Source organism: Eptesicus fuscus, chromosome 14 (genome assembly GCF_027574615.1).
Source record: "Eptesicus fuscus isolate TK198812 chromosome 14, DD_ASM_mEF_20220401, whole genome shotgun sequence".
Lineage (NCBI taxonomy): Eukaryota > Metazoa > Chordata > Mammalia > Chiroptera > Vespertilionidae > Eptesicus > Eptesicus fuscus.
This window is the reverse complement of record NC_072486.1, coordinates 63,870,334-63,890,264: the sequence shown is the minus strand read 5'-3', so window position 1 is coordinate 63,890,264 and position 19,931 is coordinate 63,870,334. Positions and strand designations below refer to the sequence as shown.

Sequence of the window (19,931 nt, the reverse complement as noted above, 5' to 3'; positions counted from 1 at the left end):
ATCCCACTGAGTCTCCTATCTACCTACTTCAGGACTTCTGTGAGGATCAAATGAGATGAGGCACGGGAAACGGCTTCACAGACATTCGGTTAAAGTGTAAAATATTTGCACCTGGCTATAAAGCAACTCATGTTCCTGGGCTGAGAAAAAATGCAAGGAGGTTAGTCACTAGGGAGAGAAAGCAGGGCGTTGCTACGTGACGTCATTACCTGGCACCCACAACTACTGTTTCCGGGCTGCACTGGGCTGTGGCCTGCATTTTGCGCCATGGGGTCTCGGCAGTGTTGGCTGCGATTTGATGGGGTGTCGCTCTGGGGTGGTGGTGGGGCCTGTGTCCCACTTGGGGGAAGCCGAATGTTGCTTTGTTGACTCCAGGTCCATGGTGCCGTTTCTCTGTAAATGGCAGTGTGCGTCACAGCAGCTCCTGCATTGATTATCTACCCCCTGGTGGTCAGTGCGTGTCATAGTGACCTGTCGGAGAGTCGGGCACCTAGCATATTAGCCTTTTATATATATAGATTATATCTATAATAATAAAAGGGTAATATGCTAATTAGACCAAATGTCCTTCCGGGTGTCATTCTGGACGTTCTTCCAGACGAAGCTGGGGCCAGAGCAAAGCCCAGGTCCTGAGTGCCTGGCGGCGGCCACTGGAGAGAAGCAGCCCAGTTGCCAGAGGGAAGCCGGTGCCGGCAGCCAGGGGGAGGAAGGCCTACTCTTGCATGAATTTTCGTGCATCGGGCCTCTGGTATATACAGATTATTTTATTTTTCTTTATCATTTTTTATATATTTTTATTGATTTCAGAGAGGAAGGGAGAGGGGGAGAGAGAGAGAAACATCAATGAGGAGAGAGAATCACCGATTGGCTGCCTCCCACATGCCCCTCACTGGGGATCGAGCCCACAACCCAGGCATGTGCCCTGACCAGGAATTGAACCTGGGACCCTTCAGTCTGCAGGCCAATGCTCTATCCACTGAGCAAAACCAGCCAGGGCTATTATTTTATTTTTCAACTACAGTTGACGTACAATAATATATTAGTTTCAGGTGTATACCCGGTGATTAGACATATAACTTTCGAAGTGATTTTCCTGATAAATCTTGTACCCATATAACACAATATATACTAGTACTTAGTTATCAGAATATTATTGACTATATTCCCTGTGCTATACTTTACATCCCCATGACTATTCCTGCAACAAGCAATTTGTACTTCTTAATCCTGTTACCTTTTTCACCCGTGCCCCCAACCCTCCTCTCATCTGGCAACTGTCAGAATGTTCTCTGTATCCATGAGTCTCTCTGTTCTGCTTGTTTATTTTGATTTTTTTTATTCAATCATTTATAGATATGCATTTATTGACGTTTTGTTCATGTTTTTTATTTCTTCTCCTTTTTCTCCTTCCTCCCACACTTCCCCCTTCCCCTTCTCCTCCTCCTCACCTTTTTCTCGGCTGGGAAGCTCTTCATTTGTCCTTCTATTCTAAATGATATTTTTGTAGGTAGAGTAATGTTGGTTGTAGGTCCTTGGTTTTCATCATTTTGAATATTTCTTGTCTGTCTCTTCTGGCCTGTGAAGTTTCTGTTGAGAAATTAGCTGACAGTCTTATTCGAGCTCCCTGTAGGTACTAACTGCTTTTCTCTTGCTATTTTTAAGATTCTCTCTTTGTCTTTAACCTTTTGCATTTTAATTACGATGTGTCTTGGTGTGGGCCTCTTGGATTTATCTTGTTTGGGACTCCCTGTACTTCCTGCACTTGTATGTCTATTTCCTTCACCAGAAGTTTTCTGCCATCATTTTTTCAAATAGGTTTTCAATTTTTGCTTTTTCTTTTCTCCTTCTGGCATCTCCTTAATGCGAATTTTGGAATGCTTGAAGTTGTGCCAGAGGCTCCTTATACTATCCTAATATTTTTTAAATTTCTTTTTTTCTTTTTAAATTTCTTTTTGTTTTTCTTTGTTCTGATTGGGTATATTTTTCTTCCTTATATTCCAGATTACTGATTTTATTTTTGGCTACATCTACTCTACTGTTGATTCCCTATGAATTATTCTTTATTTCAGTTAGTGTGTCCTTTATTTCTGACTGGTTCTTTTTTATGGTATTTATGTCCTCTTTTATGCTGTTGAAGTTCTTAATAATAACCCATTGTTTTGAACTCTATATCTGGTGTAGTTTGCTTGCCTCCATTTCATTTACTTCTTCTTTTGGAGATTTCTCCTGTTCTTTCGTTTGGAATCTGTTTCTTTGTCTGCATTTTGGCTGCGTCCCTATGTTTGTTTTCATGTATTAGGCAGATCTGCTATGTCTCCTGGACTTGGTAGTGTGGCCTTGTGTAGTTGGTGTCCTGTAGGGTCCAGTGGCACAGCCTCCTGGTTCACCTGAGTTGTGCACCCCAGGTGCGCCCCTATGTGAGCTGCGTGCACTGTCCTGTGTAGTTGTGCCTTTATTGCTGTTGGTGTCACTGGGAGGGATTGACCACAAACAGGGCAAACCTCTTGCAATCGCTTCAACAAAAATCTGCCTGTTTTCCCTAGGTTTGTTAATGTTTCAGCTTTGATTATTTATTGAAACTGAAGTTTATAGTATTTGTTTTCTTGTGTTTGAGTTGATTGTTTGTTTTAAGAAGGTGGGAAATCTAGTGGCAGTGATGCTTAAAATTAGAAGAGTGTTTCGTGATATTTTGTATCTTGGTGGCCACACCAGGCAGTATGTACTTTCCTGGGCAAAATGAGAATATTTTAATAAAATATTCCTATTAGCCAGTAAACAAATCTTTTCTTTGGAATAGTGTAGCAAAGGCTTGTAAATGTTAAATAAAGTGTACTAACCTGTATTACCTGTGTAATGAAGAAGTTAAGGTGAGGAACTGTGTGTGTGTGTGTGTGTGTGTGTGTGTGTGTGTGTGTGTGGTTCCAGATATGTATCCAGGTTTGGGGGGTGTAGGTGTGTGGTATGAAACTAGATATTTCTTAAAACCAGGGGTCAAGGCATGCATGGCCAAGCCACAGGAATGAGGATGTTGGAGTGGTCTTCACTTTTTCAGGCTATTGCTTATGCAAATGAGGCTCCATTTAACTTAAACTTAGAGCAGAAATTTCTGTTCAGGGACAGATTACTTTTAAGAATGTTGTGATGGCCTTTACCCTTTGGGAATCTGTGGCTTTAGTGAAAGCACTTCCTCTTCTTGTTGTCACCCACAGAAATGTGTTACATTTCTTCTGTAGTCATCTGCATGCTCACTTTTTACAGAGAGGAAGGGAGAGGGATAGAGAGTTAGAACCATCGATGATAGAGAAACATTGATCAGCTGCCTCCTGCACGCCCCCCACTGGGGTTGTGCCTGCAACCAAGGTACATGCCCTTGACCAGAATTGAACCCGGGACCCGTCAGTCCGCAGGCCGACGCTCTATCCACTGAGCCACACCGGTCAGGTGCATGCTCACTTTTTAATTTTTAGCCACCAGGGCCCTTTTCATCCTTGTTCATAAATAGTGAATTTCATAACTAAGTTAACCTTTTGCACTCTGATGTCCAGTGTGACTCGACACGGTTAGCATCGGTAGCAGGAATCGAGAAAAAAGCAAGCGAGTGCAAAGGGTTAAAAGTTTATATCCATTGTACCAGCTTGTTAAGAGGAAAGCCACAGTTGTTCCAGTTTTGTCTTATGATCAGGGTCCTCACTGCACTTCCTACATATCCACCTACCCATAACAACTGGGAACAAATTCGTGTAAAGAGGAAGTCAGACCTTCAGATGGTAGAAGAAATTGAAATTATAGTAAGTTATTCTTTTAGACAGATATCGTTACATTACATGCAAAATATCATCTTCGAATTGACAGAAACTCTCAGAAAGAGTTGGAAGAACTCTCAGGAAGAATTGTTCAAGTTACTCAACTTAAGGGAAGATTCGGTAGAGGAAGCCACTTTGAAATCGAGATTCTTTTTTTTAAATATTTCATTGATGTTTCACAGAGAGGAAGGGAGAGGGATAGAGAGTCAGAAACATCGATGAGAGAGAAACATCTATCAGCTGCCTCCTGCACATACTGCGGATGTGCCTGCAACCAAGGTACATGCCCCTGACGGGAATCGAACCTGGGACCCTTCAGTCCATAGGCCGACGCTCTATCCACTGAGCCAAACCGGTCAGGGCATGAAATCGAGATTCTTTTAGTGTTGTAGCCCAAAGTTGGGTGACCGTTCTTCTTCCTGCTCACTGGGATAAATGGAAGAGGAAGTTAGGTTGTCCATATTTGGAGACAGAGTCGGGAATGGGGAGTAGTCAAAGGCTAGCTGCTATAGTGGATGAGGTTAGACATTCTGTTGTTGATTTCAGAAACACATAACCAGGGTATATTCTAGAGTAGACTATATTTCAAAGTGTCAAAAGGGAAAGTCCAATATACACCGAGTGGCCAGATTGTTATGATCTCTGAATGCATAATAATCTGGCCACTCAGTGTATATCCTATATAATAAAAGGCTAATATGCAAATTCTCCCCTCGACCAGGAGTTCGACCAGCTGGCAGTCCGGTCAACCGCCCATGTCCCCTCCCCCTGGCCAGGCTGGCCGGACCCCACCCATGCACGAATTCATGTACCACAGGCCTCTAATACACGCGCGCACACACACACACACACACACACACACACACACACACACACACACTCTGAGTGGCCAGATTATTATGTGTTCAGAGATCATGATAATCTGCCCACTCAGTCTATTTGTCAGCTTACAAAAAATAAATTGGTTGATTCTGGGATTTTTAGAGAGAAATTTTTGAGTATAGCAGAGTATATTATGAGCCTTCATAAATTTTATGAGTGAAAGGAGAAAGGTGCTGTGTTTTTGTTGTCCATTATCAGTACCCCCAAATACCTCACTAAATGTGGTACCCTCTTTTCCTTGCATCCACTCCTGCTCAATCTAGTGGCTCTGTTGGGTTCTCTCGGAAGTTTGCACTTGATGTTACATTCTGCCCTTACCCTCCATTAACTCTAACTGGTCATGTTTGTCCACCCTCTTGCCAGTGCTGTTTACATGTGTCTTCAGATCATTTGCCCTGTCATTGTTGTAGTGATTTCTGCATTGAGCATTGTAGAAAGTGGACAGTCAGCAGTCAGACTGACCTGGGTTTCAGTTGTTTCTCTGACTTAGTGGCTAACCTTAGATGAGTTATTTAACATCTTTGAGCTCTGGTTTCCTTATCCGTGAAATGATGGTTTTGTTGAAATTTTAGTCTTTGTTAATATTAAGTGGGTTTCTCATGTTGCCTATACATATTAGGCATTCAAACATTATATAGTTATTTAATAATTAGTATTTTCAATCAAGCTTATTTAGCAACTCTGACTCACTTTGGACTTCTAAATAAGAAGGTGTCTACAGAGCATCTGGCTTTTCATTTGTTAGTGTACATCCACCTCACTAGCTGAGAGCACTGGCTGCTTCCCTTAGGTCTGATGGGTTTTTCCTGTTGAAAGACTTATATCTACTAATGATCTTGGCTTTCATTTTGAATGGCCTATTGCTAAGTATCATTTTAAGTTAATTTGTTATGCTAATGTCTTAACAAATAATGTGCTTCCTAATTAGCCCATATGTAATAAGGCAGGGTACCCACCTGCATACTTGCATTCACAATTTCCTTAGCTCAGCTTTACACTGTGGGGGAGCAGGGCATTGCTGCAGCACATAAAGAAATCTGTTCTTTTTCTGACATGAAAGATAGTGACATTACACTAGAGTAAATCCTGAAAGCTAGGGACAGCATGCTTGTTGGAGTCATTTAAAATTGATTTGGATACAGTGCTATATTGAATAGAACACCTGTTAAATAGTTCTGGCCCTAATTAGGGCTTTCCTCTACTTTTGTAATAGCCTCCTTATCTCCAGTTGCCCTCCACCTCTAATCCAGTGCTATATATGGCTGCTAGATGATCTTTCTAAAATATACCACTGATTCTGCCACTTAGCACTTTTTAAAAAATATATTTTTATTGATTTCAGAGAGGAAGGGAGAGGGAGACATAGAAACATCAATGATGAGAGAATCATCCATTGGCTGCCTCCTGCATGCCCTCTACTGGGGATGGAGCCCGCAACCTGGGCATGTGTCTTTGACCGGAATTGAACCCAGGACCCTTCAGTCGGCAAGCCGACCCTCTATCCACTGAGTCAAACCAGTTAGGGCTGCCACTTACCACTTTTAAAGCTTACCATTTCCTAGAGAAAAGGGGCAGACATCTAAGGCCCTGTGATGTGGCCTAAGCTTTCAGACTTATTTGCTGTAATATTCTGTATATACTACTTGCTTTAGAGTGGTTCTGAAGGGGGAGGAGGATTGGAAATGGGTGTGGACTTTTGTGTGTGAATGTCACTGGGAATATTTTTAGTAGTGGGCCGAGGCCAAATGTGCCAGATGGAACAGTCTTGCCTGCGGAAGGTTTGACCTATCCAGGGTGGCAGTGGTGCACCCATTGAGCAGGAGAGCACAACTTCAACAAATTGGCAGTGGTTTTTCATAGATGCTTCATGCTTTCTTGATACTTTTTAAAAGTCTGCCTCAGCTTGGATTATTCTTTGTCCTTATGTGTGTGCATGTGTTACCCACTCTTAATATTCGGGTAAATAGGACCATCTCCATGAAGCTTCCTCAGATCATTTGTGTCAAAAGTGATGATCTGTCATAGCACTTTATCCATATATTGTTTTGTGGTACCATTTTCTATTTTGCATTGTAGGCACATGGCTCATCTCAGTGGCCTAAGCTTCCAGACTTATTCAGAATAGTTGTTTCTGTAGTATATGTGTATGGCTTTGGAAACCAGTCCTGGGGTCCTGCATTTTGACATTGGCCTGCACTTTCTTACCAGGGACTCTGAGAAGATACTGGTCTTCAGATGAGATGTGCAGTTTCTTTGAGATACTAGACTTTTAGCTCCTTTGAAGGTAGATTTCATATTTGAATCATGTATATATCCCCAGAGTATGCAGCATGGTTCCTTGTAGGTCACTGGTTTTATTTGAATGGATAAAGACATTTGTTTCTGCATTGATGCAATGGCAAGTTCAGAAATTGCTGTTAGCTATTTGAAAAATACTAGATTCAGAAATAGAAGAGCCACTCAAGATCTAATTGCAAACATTTTTTGATACTGGAGTACATGCTCCAAAGAATTTCAGAAAAAGGCTAGTCTGTGTTTTATAAACGACAGTAAAGCCATTGACTCTGTGGATTATAAAAAGCTATGGGTTGCTCTGAAAGGAAATGGGTATGCCTCAGCACTCGATGGTCCTGATGCGTAACTTGTGTTGTAGACAGGAAACCAGTATCAGGATAGAATACGGAGACAGAATGGTTTTCTCTAGGCAGAGGTGTCAGACAAGAGTGCATTTTATCTCCCTATTAGTTTAATCCATATGTAGAGCATATTTCACGAAAAACTAGGCTAAACTAAAAGGAACGAGGGATGAAAATTGGTGGAAGAAATACCAATAGCTTAACTCAGATGACACCATTCTTACTGGCAAAAAGTAGCAGTGATTTGAAATGACTTTTGATGAAAGTGAAAGAAGAAAGAGCCAAGGCAGGACTGCATTTGAACATCAAGAATATGAGTTGGAGGGGTTGGGGGTAATGGGGGGTTGAGGACACATATGTAATACCTTAATAAAGAAATTTAAAAAAAAAGAAGACAAAATCGCCCAGCTGGTGTGACTCAGTGGTTGAACATTGACCTAGGAACCACGAGGTCACCAATTTGATTCCTGGTCAGGGTATATGTCTGGGTTGCGGGCTTGATCCCCAGTAGGGGCTGTGCAGGAGGCAATCAATTGATGATGTTCCTCTGTGATTGATATTTCTATCTCTCTCTTGCTCTCCCTTCCCCTTTCTCTCTAAAAATCAGTAAGAACATTAAAAAAATTATTTTTGAAAAAGAAGACAAAAATCATGACTACAGAAGCACTATATAATTTTAACATAGACAACAAAGATATTGAAATTATAAGGCAAGATTTTGTTTACCTTGGTTCAGTCATCAATTCAAATGGAGACTATAGCCAAGAAATCAAGAGAAGGCTGAGACTTGAAAAGGCAGCAATGGAACAATTAGGAAAAATCATCATGAGCAAAGATGTATCATGGGAGACCCAAGCTAAAATCATCCACACCCTTTTTTCCAGTTACTATGTTTGGATGTGAAAGTTGAACAGTCAATAAGGATGGTAGGAAAAAAAATATGATTCATTTGAAGTGTGGTCTTGGAGGAGAGCTCAATAGAGACCCTGGACCTTCAGAAAGATGAATAGGTGGGTCCCAGAGCAAATTAAGCCTGAAACATCCCTGCCAGACGCTGTCTTACTTCGCACATCATAAGGAGTCAGGGGTCTTTAGAAAAGACAATGATTTTGGGAAAAATAGAAGGCCATAGGGAAAGAGGAAGACCAAATAAGAGATAGACTGACTTCATAAAAAAAGCCATAGGCATGAATCTGCAGGACCTGAGCTGGGTGTTGAAGACAGGAGATTGTGGACACCACTCATTCATATGGCCATCAGGAGTTAGAGCCAACCCAACAGCACACAATACTTACACTTGAAAATCTTCAGTAAAGGGGTTGAATCATGGTATTTTTGGTTTCTCATATATTTTATAGTTACTTTCAGATAACACTAACATGTGGTAGCCTCTACAGGTAAAATCTAGCCAAGATGTGAAACAATGGTGAGTAGATCATATTCTTTGGAGGAAGCAGTAGGGATGGGTACCGGAGTCAAATTCTTTTCACAAGTTAGGATAATGGAGAAGCAAAATTTTTACTCTTCTAAAGTGCATGGGTCCAGTCTCTTGATGTGAAAAATATCGCTTGGGGCCCAGTGAGACTAACCTGTCCAAAGCAACAATATGAATTCCAATGGAAATAATTTCAGCATTGTTGTGTTTGTTTTCTTTGACATCTCAAATTGGTACTTAGAATCACCTGCCTCTTCAATTTTTCTTGACATAACGAAAGCCTGTCCCAGTGTTCTCTATTTTGTTTAGGGTTTAACTCACTAATCATATGATACCATTAGTGTTTCTTATATCTTTTGTTAGAATTGCTTCAATGCCCTAACTGGCAGATTAGACAATGAGAAGAAATCCATAGTTTTAGATCCCCTTCTATTCAGTTTAGTCATTTTGGAAGGACTGAGCAATAGGTAGTCTAGTTCATGAAGAGCGGGTTCCAGAGTGCACTGGGATTTAGTAGCCCAAGCTGTGCCCGGTGGCTGAAAAGTGAGTTCTGTATGACTCTGCAGCATTTAGATTCCTACTGAGCTACGGAATACCCAAGTTGTATTACCTCTGTTTTAGGCTGCAGTGCAGAGAAACTAATATTGCCTCGTCAGTGAGAAAGTTTACTAGGTTTTTTCCATTTGACATCAAAAAGTAAAACTAATACAAGTTTTAGCAAACATATTTCAACTTAATATGAGAAAAGAACTGTCTGAGAAAGGTGTTCAGTGAGAGAGTGGGCTGCCCCAGGAAGTTACAATTTCCTTTCACTGAATAACCATATGGTAGGAATGTTGCAAAGGGGATTTGACAGTACATAGGAGGCTAGGTGTAGACTTTAAGTTTCTATCCAACCCACAGACCCTATGATTCTGTGGTTAATAACTCATGAAAATAATGAGACCGATTAACTCACCAGAGGTATAATGCATTTGCACTGATTTTTTTTTTTTTTTACCCCCATGCATTCATTACAAGTGAAGTAGCTGGTTCTTGCTGAAGCTTGCCTACACCATGTAGCAATGACCCCACCTTTTTTTCTCCTTCATTATACTAATTGATATAATTGAACTATAGAATTCCTTGGGAAAATTGGAAACTGGTTTATTGCCTATGATACTGAATTTCCTTTATAGCTGTAACTCATTCCATCTATGCCAACTTATGGGGACAGAGATAATAGCAGCATTTAAGAAATTTTTTTTGCTCTTGCTCTTTCATTTGGAATAAAAATCAGTGTCTGAACCCTATTTCATGGTTTGATTTGTAAGTCTTCCTTTTTATTGGAATGACTTTTTACTAGCGTTAGAGCAAATTAGCCAGATGCTTATGTATTTGATAGAGCTTTTCATCCTCTTATTAAAAATTAAAGTAAAAGCAGTCATAGTGGAATGTCATTCCAATAATAGAAACTATTCTAGAACATGCTCAGATTTGTAATCTCATAAAATACACGAGAATGATTACCTGGATTATTCATAATAATCATTTCATAGAGGGGAAACCCACGATACTGAACTTAGGCAGTTATTTGCAGGACCTAGTCCAGATTTTCTTTTTCAACCTAAGACAAGTTCCCACAAAACTTTTACGTGGGCTTATACTCTGGTTGTCTTGTATAACCAGTAGCCAGTTCCTTATTGGTCCATATCTTTGGCATCAAGGGACACTATCTGTAAGGCTGCGAATCTCTTATAAAGGAGGCAGAGAATAGTTTTATGCCCTGTCTGGCAGGATCCTCAGTAACTATTCCTAGTTCACTCCCTTATTTACCTGTCGCATTTCCTGTTGTTTCATAATTGCCTTTCCCAGGCCAGGAAGATTAATTCAGACACACTGACTTCATTTGTGGTTGTTGAAGATGACTGCCATTGAGGACTCATTGTTTTCTAGGGGGAAAGGGAAGTCAAATTAAGAAGAATTTAATCAGAATAGTGGTTTGGAAACCAATCCTGGGGTCCTGCATTCTGACATCGGCCTATACTCTTGCCAGGGACTCTGAGAAGAGATACTGGTCTTTAGATGAGGTAGATGTTCAGTTCCTTTGAGGTTAAGTCATTTTTAAACCACTCAGAGAGCTTATTTTTCTATTTAAACCTCATTCTGTTGCAGGTTACAATTCTTTGGGGGCAGATATGGGTTGTTAGTTTGCTGAAAATAGAACTTAATTGGCTACTGTACAAAGTAATAATTTTTAATTTGGCAAGAGAGTCATAATTCAATCAGCCTATTAGGTCTTTAAGGTTGTATAGCCGCTAGAAATAAGTAACTGAAACCTCACTTGGAACACTGCTCCTTTGCAAACCAGATCTGTAAACTTCTGTGTGTGATTGGATTGTGCACACTGGTGCATCTGATCATTCTGTGTAGCTGGGCGGGGGGCGGGCGGGGGGCAGCGGGGAGTGTCTGCCCCACCTCAGAGGAGTGCCAGCGACCACGTTCAGTGGCCTGGACCGAGTTTTCAGCTGCTGGGCATTTATTTGCTATGGAAATGGAGAGAACTAGAACTGCCAGGCAGATGAGGCATTCTCTTCCTCTTGACTTTAGGCTTTCCTAGTTGGCTAAATAGTCAGGAGACCTATCGGGATAGTGTAGTAATGTACATTGTCTGTGACCTCCTCTTTAACTCAGCAAAGATATTGTAGGAGGGTGTGGGCTTGTGGTAAGCATATGGTCATAGAAAATTGGGGAAAGACGTCAATTCTGAATATATTTCCTTCTGGGACATGCATGAGTCACTTTTCAGCGTGGTACCCCTTTTCACTTGGATATATAGAGCTTTGGTTCTGTTCCCAGTAGACAGTGAACCAGATGTTCCTGCTATTACAGAAGTGAAGCTGACAGCTGTTACTTAACCTCTTTAATATCCTTATTCTATCTATTTCAGCCTTTTTAGAGTTTTGAAACCTTATTACATATGAACAATTTTTGCTCAAAGGAACAGGCTTTCTTTCCCCAGTGATTGACAAGACACTGGTCAGCAGTGCTTAGCAGAAGGCTGTGATTCTCGTTTTGCCCTAATGAATATTTGTGTTAGCAGACTAACAACAGCTTTGTAATGTAACTGTGTGGTGTTATAGGAGAATGGATTTCCTTCCATTTTTAGCGTGTAGGTGCTTACACTTATTATTAGAGAGTCTGGGTGCTCTTTACACGTTGATAATTAAGATCGCCGAAACTAAAGGGGATGGTGCTGATAGGTCAAGTATACGTGCGTGCTTCTGAGAACTCTCGTAGCAGCTCTACCGATGCTTCTCGACTTCCGATGGGGCTACATCCTGTCACACATCACAAGTTGAAAATATTGTAAGGTGAAAATGCATTTAATATACCTGATCTGTCAGACATCATGGCTTAGTCTATCCTGCCTTAAACGTGCTCAGATCACTTACATTAGCCCCCAGGTGGGCAAATCATCGAACACAAAGCCTATATTATAATGTCCAGCGTCATGAGATTATTCATATATATTGTTAGCCTGGGAAAAGATAAAAATTCAAAGCACAGTTTTTACCGAATGCCTATAGTGTTCTCATCATTGTAAAGTTGAGAAAATTTAAGTCAAAGAGTTGTAAGTCAGGGACCATTTGTACTTGAGCCTGAGCCTTTTCCTTCAGGTGACATTTCGTGAGAGAAATTTCCCTTCCGTCATCAAGTATTTATTGAGTAAACCTGCTATATACCCAGATCTTTTTTTCTGCTCTGCCTTGAAGACTTCTTAAATTTTCTCTGGTTTGGTTATGACTTTTGTTATATTATAAAATACAATGGTTGGGGTTTGGATAGTTAGTGTTCATTAAGGTGGGAACATATGCCAGTTAACTTTATTTTGACGTTTTTGTTGTACTGATAGGAAATATTAAATTGAAACCTTTGTGTTCTTAGGTATGTTATGGCTTAATGCAACTGATCTTGATGGTTATTCTTCGGTATAAAGAAAACAAAATGAAGAAATAAGTGTGGATCATATTGTGGTGACTCAGCCGCTTTATATGAATTAACTGATTTAAGCTTCAAAAAATTATCTCCAAAGCCCGCCACCCCCCCCCCCCCCCCCCCCACTTCCCCCAACATACACTCTTGAAAGCTTCATCTTTTGTCTCATTTATTGCACTAGGCCTTTGGCTCCCTGTTTCACATATCACTCTGTCCAGTCTATCGTTTCACACTGCTGCTCCTTTGCCTGTCAAATTTACCCAAAAGTGTTCTTTGCTTCTGTATTCTACAGGTGAACATCTCTGCCTGGCAAACAACACTGGGCCCTTGACCAGCTGTCCCTGGCTCCCTATCCTTTTGAACTCTGCACTCTTTTCAACTGCATGTCTCCTGTCCTCCCTCTGGAAACTTGAGCTCATCTTTCAAGTTTGAAAATGTGATAAAAGTGCCTCTCCTACTTTTGAACTCATAATTTATTTTGTAAAAAAGTAAATAATGAATCCCCCAAAAGTTAAAAAAAAAGTATGTGTGTGTATATATACACACATATATATTACATAATACAATTATATATACACACATATATATTACATAATACATGATATATATAATTTAAGAATAATGGTAGTCCTTCAATCTAGAAAGAATTTACAGTACCATTTATTCAAGTCCAGACTTGCCACATTCTCTCTCTTTTTTCATTTTGTGAAAACTGGGACAGCTTCACCACAGGCCAGCCCTACTTCACAGACTTGTGTTTTGAACCTCTTGTGTAGTAGTGAAATGGGCAGAGAGGCTGGAAATGTTATGGAAATGTGGAATATTGGAAAGTAGTTTGTTGAGAAAGGCAGGACCAGTGTGAGAGCAGAAAGACCCGAAGAAACTTAGTAATCATGGAAAGGATGCTGACTTAAGGGACAGCATTGTAATTGACCGGTGGAAGGGGAAAGGGTTAGTCAAAGCAGAAATTAATTGGAAGATGAACAGCACAGAGAAAAAAGGTGAGACCTGCAGCCCTCCTCCAAGATTGTTTAATGACTGCTTGAGTTCTGTGAGTGGATTCCTCATCACGCAGAGGCAGAGATGATATTGATTCATCCTGTGAATTCTGATGCATGCTATTCAAAGAGGAAAGAAAGAATTCTTTATACAAGTTTGGTAGGGGGTGCGATGACATTCTTTAAGAAACATCACCCGTGGTAGCCACCGGGAAACTCGAGCCATCTAATAAGCCTTTTGGCCTAAAAGTAATTTAACAATTCAATATCTTTCTGGGTGACGGTAATTGCTAGATGTTCGATAGTCATGAAATTTAGTTAGCATTCTTGCTGTTGAATTGATTTTTAATGTTTATTTGCAAAACCTCAAATGTGTGTCCAAAGCCTTAATGCTTTCCCAGAGTTATCTATTGCGCACTCCCTAGATATGAAATATCAATTTTACAGGCTAGCAAAATGGTACTTAATGGTGGTTGACAGGATAGTGTTTAAGGACAATATGTATTGGATACTTAAATTTTCCTATTATCTGACTCTTGGCACAGATCATTGAATTTAAGTTGTATGAGATTGCAGAAGATCTGGCTGCCTTAATAGCCCAAGCTGTGCAGCATGTTTATTTAGTCCCAGGACCTTTCTATGCCTTTTGCTTTCTAAGCATGTACAGAAGAAAATAAAACAATTTTGGTTTCTACCTTCACATCTACTTGCATTAGGAAAGATGTCTAAAAAAAAGCGAGGGACATTTTCAGGACGCTGCCTGAAGCCTGGAGCACACCAGTTTTGTGTGATTTGTGGACATCATTTGTTTTTTGCTTCTCTGTTTTCTTTCTTTGATTACACTTCAAGACCTAAGGTTTTGCTACATTCCAACATAAAATTTTGAGGCTAAAGTTGGTAAGTCTACAGCTATAAAGGATGTTTTGTTTCATTTCCTATTGTTTGGTATTGCATTTTAAATTGATCATTGAATTTTAGGAATATGCAATGTCTTCTTAATAGCTCCTTTGATAAAATACATTGTTCAGTTAGATAAGTAAATGTAATTGCCTGGGTTACTGAGCATGACTCACTTAAAATCTCATTTGGAACAATTTCTCTGTCCATCCTTTAGGTTAACTGTATATCCTGCTGGTTTATAGTACTGGAACTTGCACAAGAGCTAAACTTTGGAGACCTGGGTTTGGAGTAACAGCCCCCTCCTCAATACTAGGACTGTGGCTCTCTTTGCTTCCTGCTTTTCCTTGTGCCTTTTTTGCTTTTACTTTTATCCTTTGCTATAGGTTTCTTAGTAGCTTATTTTTTCTTAGAAAAGTGTGAGCATCTGCCCGGCCGACATGGCTCATTGGTTGAGCGCCAACCTATGAACAAGGTCATGCTTGGATTCTGGGGTAGGGCACATGCCTGGATTGGGAGCTCGATCCCCATTAGGGGACATGCAGGAGGCAGCAGATCAGTGATTCTCTCTTATCCATATTTCTATCTCTCTTCCACTCCCTTCCTCTCTGGAATCGATTTAAAAAAAAAAACACATTAAAAAAAAAGTGTGAGCATCCGAGTTAAGCTGTAAGGAATTTTGGAATGTTCAGTGGATATAATGTCATATACATAACCCATATGGGTTGTCTGATTAAGAAGCCCCTTTTGGATAGGCCCAAATTTGCATATTTGCTTTTTTTTTTTTAATTGTCTAAAGTTTTATGTATGTCTCCTTTTTCCCCAATTGACGACCCCCCCTGCCCAGCCATTCCCAACCCAGGCAAGCCCCCACTGCCCCAGTGTCTTTGTCTATTGGTTATGCTCATATGCATGCATACAAGTCCTTTGGTTGCTCTCTAAAATCACCCCCTCTCCCCTATCATTTGTCTCTGGATCTATTCTCATTCATCAAATTATGTTGATCATTATATCCCACATATGAGTGAGATCATGTGATATTTATCTTTCTCTGATTGGCTTATTTCGATTAGCACAGTGATCGGCAAACTTATTAGTCAACAGAGCCAAATATCAACTGTACAATGATTGAAATGTCTTTTGAGAGCCAAATTTTTAAACTTAAACTTCTTCTAACTCCACTTCTTCAAAATAGACTCGCCCAGGCCGTGGTATTTTGTGGAAGAGCCACACTCAAGGGGCCAAAGAGCTGCATGTGGCTCGAGAGCCGCAGTTTGCAGACCACGGGCTTAGCATAATGCTCTCCAGTTCCATCCATGCTGTTGCAAATGGTAAAAGTTCCTTATTTTTTATAGCAGCATAGTATTCCACTGTGTAGATGTACCACAGTTTTTTAATCCACTCATCTGCTGATGGGCACTTAGGCTGTTTCCAAATCTTAGCTATGGTAAATTGTGCTGCTATGAACATAGGGGTGCATATATTCTTTCTGATTGGTGATTCTGGTTTCTTGGGATATATTCCTAGAAGTGGGATCACTGGGTCAAATGGGAGTTCCATTTTTAACTTTTTGAGGAAACGCCATACTGTCTTCCACAGTGGCTGCACCAGTCTGTATCTAAGTTAAGCTACAAGGAATTTTGGAACGATTCAGTGGATATGATGTTATATTCATAACCCATATGGGTTGTCTGATTAAGAAGCCCCTTTAGGATTGGCCCAAATTTGCATATTTGCTTTTATTTCCCCACCATAATTTTGTGAGGGTGCGCCTCTGGTACTCAGTGTAAGCTTCCCATCATTGTCGTGCATCCATCTGCTCATTGGAACACTGTCTACTAACTCCTCTGCCCCTGCCACTCATAATTCTTAAGTTACAACCTCATTGTGGAATAGGGAGGGGTAATATGTTATCATTGAAAACACTGAATAAAGCTGTTGAAAAAATGAGATGAAAAAGAAGGAAAGCCATCATTGGTTTTTTCATCCCTATATCTTGTGGACATAGTTCCCATGTAGAGAGGAGAATCTTTTTATAACAAAAATAATCATAATTTTTTTCAGTTTTTTTTCTGTAATAAATTTTAAACAGCGCTACTTCATTTCAGTTTGGATCAACTAAATGTTTGTGGATCAGTATAGAAAATAGGACAAAGTGATGTAATTTACCAAGTGTGAACACATCATCATTTGGGGATTAAATCTATGTTCTTTGCAAATGATCCCAGGCCCTCCCCACCCTCCCAAAAAAAATGTTCACTGCTAAAACTTGCCATTTAAATACACCCTGTTGATTAAGATAGATTAAATTATATGCCCCATCTGCTCAAAATGCATAAGGATGGGGACCTATTATTTTATATTTAAATTTTGATTTTGCAGGTTGACTAGAAGGTCTAGAAAAGGCTGGGAAGATTTACGGGGCCAGTGGAGGTACTAGGGTTCTAGGGGGCGTGGTGGTGGGGGGAATGAAGGGGGAATGAGGCAGGGCACAGTTTCATGTCAGTGCCTCATCAGAGTCTGTTCTTTCCTCTGGCTTTTTTGTTCTTTCACAGTAACATTGGACAGTCACCTTCTGATTTTTATGGGTATGTGGCTTTCTTGATAATGGAAATTGTTTTTCATTTGAGTACTTTGAGAAACTGTTGATTAGTGTTGATGTTTTAAAGTCTATTTCTGATATTTGGCTCTTTGTTTCTTTTTTCTCTGTTCTTCCTGCGTCCCTAGTTCCCAATTTGGATTAAAACTTAAACAGCTTAGGCCTAGAAGACATAAGACGTTTACACAATTGAGGATTTATTGCGTTTGAATTCTTAAAAATGAACTTTAAAGGTTTCTTTTACATTTTTAAGATTTCCAAGTAGTACCCATATCTGTGTAGAGTGACAGTTACTTTGGGGGAAGGGAGGGCAGAAGAATTACATGCATCAAAACATTTTCTCAAGAGATCTAGCTTCTGTTTCCTTCTGTGAGTTAATGAAGATATTTCCGCCTCAAAGAATGATCTCAAGAATATCGTAGTCTCATTATTAGATGAATGTGTGCAGCTTTGATGTTCTCAATGCCCTTGCTTGAATGTGACACATGGCACATTTTCAAGGAATCATAGGGAATTGACCCATTTTATGTAACACTTACAGTCAGACTGGTGGGCATTTAGAGCTAGAAGGAACAGCACTTTTTTTTCTTTCTTTTTTTGTTTTGTTAACCGAGGAAGAAATGGAAGCCCAGAGAGATTAAGTAATTTTATTCAGCAAACATTAATTGACTGTGCACATATGTCAGATTCAATACGAGGTGCTGGGGGCCACAGAGCTGAATAAGCTTAAGTTCCTGTTAGAGATAAATACATAGTTCTCAGATCACACAGTTTGTAATTAGCAGGTGAGGAAGTAGAATATTTATGAATCACTCATAATTAAATCTTTCTATATTAATATAACAAAAATTATGTCATCTTTCTGTCCATTCCCCAACCTTTAATTTATTAAACCATTCAATAGCAACAATTTTCACTTACTTGCTTTACTAGTAAGAACAAAATCTATTGACTTCAATACTTCTTTTGCCTAACCTCTTTCTTGGAAGATTAGTGTACACCATCATCTAGGTTTTATCAACTGTTCATTCAGCCCATTAAAAACTGTTCAGAATGGCTCTTGATGAAGTTTTTGCAACCTCTGCTGGGCACATTTCAGTCCTTATTGTGACTGCTTGAATGTGTTGACTCTGTTGTCATGCCTTCTTAAAACTGGATCGTTGGTGTCCTTATTCCCCTACCTCTTTTTCTTTTTCCTTTTCCTTAGAGTTTCAGCTACTTCTTCCCCAAATTGTAACCGGACAATCAATGGGTCGGGCTGCCTGTTACTATTTGAGCTGATTAAGTAAAGACAGGGTTGAATCATATAGTATGAGTGTTTATTCCAATACTGCCAAAATCTGCTCTCCAATCCCCCCCAGCCCAATAAGCCAGCTGCTTATATAGGGTAAGACAAAGATTACATGGAGAAGCAGGAATCACAGAACAGACATGGGGAAGTAGTCAAGGTGGGCTGGGGCGGGGGGAGGGAGGGGAGAACTCCATTGTTTGGGCAACAAGGTTGTTAATCTTTCCATGATTGTAGGCGGTTCTTGGATGGGGATGAACCGAATTCCAAGGTTGACTCCCAGCTCCTAGGTCCCGGGTGTACAACTCCCAGCCAGGTTAGAATGTGCTTTCTTTAATCAGAACAAAACAATCATGGTTAACAGAGCATGATTAATTATTCTTATTTTATTTCTTATAACAACTAGCTAGTCCCCAATATTCTATTCCTGCCCCTAAGAAAATGAGCCATCCATTTTTACATCTTTGTAGCAATCGGTCATCCCTCAAGCAAGACTTAGCTAAAATATCATCTCCTCATGAAGCATATCTGACCTATCTGACCTTTTCAAGATTTTAGGCACTTCATCTCTCTGCATTTCTTATAGCACCTTGTATATATGTAACACTGTAATTTCTTGCTCTGTATATCAAGCTTCTCCTTGTCTTGAGAGCAGGGGCAATTTTCTCCAGCAACTGGCACATGATAGTGTTTTTTAAATGTAGTTTAACCCAGAAGACTTCTGGCTAGGTCAGGCCACCCCCGCAGTCCATCCTTTTGTTTCTTTCTCCAGCTCTTAACTGCTTTCTGTGAGCCAGGCTAGTGCATTGCTGCCAAGAAACCCTCTGTGGTGCTTCACTGTTAAAGGTAGATTTATGGTTCAATCAATTGTCAGTATATTAATTCAGTTAAGAAGCTTAAACATAACCCTTAGTTACACACAAATCGATTGGCAGGCCCTTTTTAAAAATTCATAAATTATACATGTGTAAACCTGAGCCCATCCCTGTCTGATTAAATCTTAGTTCATAACTAGTGAGACAAATAACTGAATTTTTTTTACAGCTAAATTAAGGTTATTTTCCATTTCTCACTATGGTAGTGAACGTCCTACATAATGGTATGTTTTCATACTTAATTATAACCTAAGCATTTGCAGTTTAGATGTGCTTGGCAGCACCCCATCCTGCAAAAGATAGTTTCTGCCTTTAAAGAAATAATGTGTGCTGAAGTAAAAAAAAAAAAACAACCCACAACAAATAACATGTGCAGATTGTTCTTCTCCAATGCCTTGTTATAGGGCCATGGTGAACATATGGCCTAGGATGAAACTATCCACCATAACTGCTTTTAGCTAAAGTTTAATTTCAGACCATCCTATGTGGTTACTTTAGGTCTGAGAGTTTGCAAGAGTTTGCAAGGCCTCCCCTAAGCTT

At 40.0% G+C, this 19,931-nt stretch overlaps 1 protein-coding gene across 1 annotated transcript in view; it reads left to right on the top strand.

The window, feature by feature from the left end:
* Positions 1-19,931, top strand: part of SND1 (staphylococcal nuclease and tudor domain containing 1) — a 457,708-nt gene that overhangs the window by 126,332 nt on the left and 311,445 nt on the right. The window lies entirely within an intron of this gene.